A 5,000-nucleotide genomic window follows, 5' to 3' on the forward strand; every position below is an offset into this window, starting at 1 on the left:
AGCGTGTCGGACTCTCTGTCTAAAGCTTAAGGTATGTGAGCACCGGATCAGGTTTGAGGACGTTCAGCTATTTTAGGTCTTCCTCTATGACCTTCTCTGTTATTGTGTAATTTGTTCTCTCTCCTCTCATGTTGTTACAATAAGTTACGTCACTTGTCACTTTACGTAGATTCCTTATTTGGTCATAAATAAATCAGTTGAGATCTACAGAGTTTGCAGCATGCATACTTTAACATGGTGTCAGGACAAAAATCAATTTTTTGACGATTCGGCACTTGTTTTCGCAAATTCCTCACCGAAGGTACCTCGCCGAGGCTGTTTTCTTTTGTTGTCCCTAACTTGAAAGAGATTTTCGGACTCAAAGTGTTAAAAAAAAAACACTCAAGATGCCGTCAGACAATGACCACGTGGAGTCGGGCGCGCACATCGCCGCACCGTCAACGGCAGCCCCAACTTATCCTCAAATTATCTCACCTAATTTTCTGCTACCAAGTCCTATGAGGTGTCACGGTGACGTTACTGGCAACTGGGACTTTTTCAAGCAGCAATGGTGCGACTATGAAATAGCAACAGGCCTAGACAAGCGAGAAGAATCGGTCCGTTTAGCCACTTTGCGTTCATCAATGGGCAGAGAATGTCTTGAGATACTACTCAACCTAAACCTTGCAGAGGAAGACAAGAAGAAAATAGACAAATGTTTAGAAGCATTGGAAAACTACTTCAAGCCCAGCAGAAATTTAGTATACGAATGGTATGTTTTTAATACATGTGTGCAGCAAACCGAAGAAACCATCCAAAGCTATGTCACACGTTTAAGAAAATTAGCCGCAACCTGTGAATATGGTGCACTTACAGACGAACTTATAAGGGACAGGCTCGTCATTAGATTAAAGAATCAAGATGACAAGGTAAGACTCTTGAGAGAAAAATCCCTAGACTTGAAGAAAGCCATTCAAATGTGCACTACGAGTGAAATCGCTTCGAAGCAAATCAAGATGATAGCAGGCGCTGGAAACAACAAGCCAGAAGATGTAAAGAAGTTCAGCGACAAAAAAATCTGCTATGGAAGTCGTAGTAGCAAGAGAGATGAAGGAAGATCGTCAAATTCAACCAAGAAATCTGAAAAAAAGAGATCCAAAGGATCTTCTGATCCGACCTGTAAGTATTGTGGTCGTAAACAACGTCATGAAAGAAGAACAGAGTGTCCCGCGTTCAAGAAAACGTGCAGCAAGTGTCAAAAAATAGACCATTTTGCGTCTGTTTTCCGATCATCAAAGAAGGTACAACAATTCGAAGAAGACGAGGACGACAGTTCGGATGAAAGTTGTTTGCAAGTGGAAACTGTGTCTCTAGTCCAAACTAAAGCAAAACAGTGGCTTGCAGATATAGAATTCTGCAAATCAGCTAAAGAAGACTTCACTACAACCTTGGCATGTCAATTAGACACTGGAGCTACATGTAATGTAATGAGCATGGATGACCTCTCAGGTATCACACAGTTAGGATGAACCCATGAACACCTCCTCAGTTAAGCTGAAGCTCTTTGGTGGTACAACTTTAAAGCCAGTTGGTGAGTGCGACTTACATGTCAGACACAATGGCAAACGACAGATTCTGAAGTTTCAAGTAATAAAACACAAGTGTAAGCCCTTGCTATCAGCCGAAACCTGTGAAAAGTTGCAACTCATTCTCCTAAATGTCAGCGTTCCCGAGAATGTACGTCAGATAAGTGAGACCCCACCACAAAAATCTCTGTCAAAGGAAGAACTGTTGACCAAGTATCATGAAGTATTCACCGGATTAGGGCATATTGGAGATGCGAAGATTGTGGTTGACCCAAATTTTAAACCAGTGCAACATTCCCCTCGTCGCGTGCCAGTTGCACTACAAAAAGAAGTTTAAGAACAGGATTCTAGAGTTGGAAGAGAAAGGCATTATCAAGAAAGCGGTAGAACCCTCAGAGTCGATGAGCAGTATGGTAATAGTTGCCAAACCTCAGAAGATTCGAATCTGTCTGGACCCAAAGGACCTGAACCATGCCATACAACGCCCCAAATTTCAAATGCCAATGTTGGAAGAGCTGTTACCAGACCTCAACAAAGCCAGAATCTTTAGCTCATTCGATGCCAAAGATGGATTCTATCAAGTTGGCCTTGACCAAGAGAGCAGTAAACTAACCACTTTCTGGACACCCCTAGGAAGATACCGGTACTTAAGAATGCCCTTTGCTATAAGTCTAGCCCCAGAAGCCTTTGAAAGCAGACTGCAAGAATGTCTTGCCGACCTGCCTGGTGTGAAAGTCATCAGAGACGATATTCTTGTTGTTGGTTATGGTGTAAACGACTCGGAAGCCCTGCTTAATCATGATCAGAATGTGGTCCGCTTACTTGAACGAGCCAAACAAGTACTTCTGAAACTCAACAAGAACAAAGTTAAGATTCGACTGGCAGAAGTTAAATTCATGGGTCATGTGATTTCAAGGGATGGACTGAAACCAGATCCCGATAAAGTTACTGCCATCAAGAATATGCCGAAGTCAACAACTAAGCCTGAAGTTCTTACCTTGCTTGGTTTTGTAAACTATCTATCTAAATTTCTACCAAAGCTTTCAGATGAGTCAGCACCTTTAAGAGGGCTTACAACCAAACAATCCAAGTTCGCCTGGGCCAAACAGCACGATGAGGCTTTTGCCACTGTTCAGCAGTTGGTTACTCAACACCTGGTCCTTAAATTCTACAGTATAGAAGAAGAAGTAACTATTCAGACGGATGCCAGTAATAAAGGCCTTGGCATAGTCCTACTTCAAAATGGACAGCCAGTTGCTTTTGCATCCAGAACTCTCTCACCAGCAGAACAAAGCTATGCAACCATAGAGAAAGAATGTCTGGGAATAGTCTTCGCTTGTGAAAGATTCAATCAATACCTAGCACGTCGAAACTGACCACAAGCCTCTTGAGTCAATATTCAAGAAGTCTCTATAATCAGCTCCATGCTGCCTTCAAAGAATGCTTCTCAGACTGCAACGATTCAACCTGACCGTTAAGTACAAGCCTGGATCCCAAATGCTCTTAGCCGACCATTTGTCTAGAGCCGCACAACATGAAACTTCTCAGCCAGAAGAATCTTTTCAGGTATTTTCCTTAGAGCTGGAGAGCCTTGACCCTTTGCAAACTCTGAAGGTCACGCCAGAACGACTGGATCAATTGCAACGTAGCACAAGTCATGATGACACTCTCCAGACACTAAAATCCACAATTCTGACCGGATGGCCAATGCAGAAAGATCAGGTACCAATCCAGATCCGGGAGTATTGGTCTTACCGCGAGGAGCTATCAGTTCACAATGGTGTTCTTTTCAAAGGCTCAAGAGTAGTCATCCCTAAGTTACTAAGACCTGAAGTCAAGTCCAGAATTCATTCCAGTCATTTAGCAGTAGAAGCTTGCCTGCGCAAAGCTAGAGACGCTGTATTCTGGCCTGGTATGAATGCAGAAGTGAGTGACCTAATCAAACAATGTTCAATTTGCAACGAATTTCAAGTCAAGAATCAGAAGCTTCCAATGCAAAGCCATGAGCTTCCTGACCGCCCCTGGAGTTGAGTAGCTGCTGACCAGTTCAAACTTCATGGCAAAGAATACATAGTGCTCGTTGACTACTACTCAGATTTCCTAGAAGTACAGAAATTGGAGGAAAACACTTCCGGTTCCGTGATTAAATTCTTTAAGGAATAATTCAGCCGACATGGCATTCCAGATACTCTAACTACTGACAACGCTTCTCAGTTTACAAGCCACGAGTTCCATCAGTTTTCAGTTGATTGGGAATTCACTCATGTGTCCTCTTCCCCACATCATCCCAAATCCAATGGAAAGGCAGAGTGTGCTGTGAAAATTGTCAAGTCTTTGTTCAGAAAAGCTTTCAAGGACAACAAAGACCCGTGGTTAGCCCTATTGGACCAACGTAATACACCAACAGAGTTCATGGAAAGTAGCCCTGCACGGAGATTGATGTCTAGACGCACTAGAACCTTACTACCTACAGCTTCTAACTTACTGCTCCCTAAGATTCCCGAAAATGTGAATGCAAAGCTAAAATTGAAAAGGCAAAAGGCCAAGTGGTACCATGATCACACATCACGCTCCCTACCAGAATTACATGTTGGGCAAGAGGAAAAAGTGGCACCTCTTCAGAAGAATGAAAGCTGGAAATCAGATACCTGTATGAAGAAGCTATCAGACAGTTCCTATGTAGTAAAAACTAGATCAGACAACCAAGTATTCTGTCGAAATTGGGAATTTCTGAAGCCAGGTACACGACCTGCTGAACAACCCAAACCAGTTGAAAGCAGTGATAGCCAGCTTACAAAGAGTGTAAACTAGCCTTCAAAGCAAGATGTCAAGTCAGCTAATCGTGACCCGAAACCAACAATGACATCACAAACTGTTCCTTGGAAGAAAACGCGTACCCGAGTTGTAAAGCCACCCTCGAGGTTCAATGACTTTGTTGCATAGTTTATCATATGAAACTAGACTACAGCTCAAGAGAACTCGGAGTGTCTATATTAGAAAAACTGACTATCGGGCAACAACTTTAATAAGGTCTCCTGACTTATAGTCCTATACCAAGTTCCATTTGTTCTGTTTTGTTTTGTTTCTAATTTTTATTTAGTAATTTCCTTTCCTACCTGGACAGTAACATTTTATTTATGTTATAGAGTTTTCGTTAGAAAGTTAGCTTACTCCAAAAGAAGGGAGATTTTACAATAAGTTGCGTCACTTGTCACTTTACTTAGATTCCTTATTTGGTCATAAATAAATCAGTTGAGATCTACAGAGTTTGCAGCGTGCATACTTTAACACATGTGTATGGTTGGTTGCCAGTGAACATGATGAAAGCGAAAAAGCGAAAAGAAATTTAATGTAACACGAACATTTCGTCCACTGCAAGTTGTTACAGCTCGGAGAAAAGTCATTTCGTTCTCCAGGTCAGTTTCTTAAAGTTTG

Source organism: Stylophora pistillata, chromosome 9 (assembly GCF_964205215.1).
Source record: "Stylophora pistillata chromosome 9, jaStyPist1.2, whole genome shotgun sequence".
NCBI lineage: Eukaryota > Metazoa > Cnidaria > Anthozoa > Scleractinia > Pocilloporidae > Stylophora > Stylophora pistillata.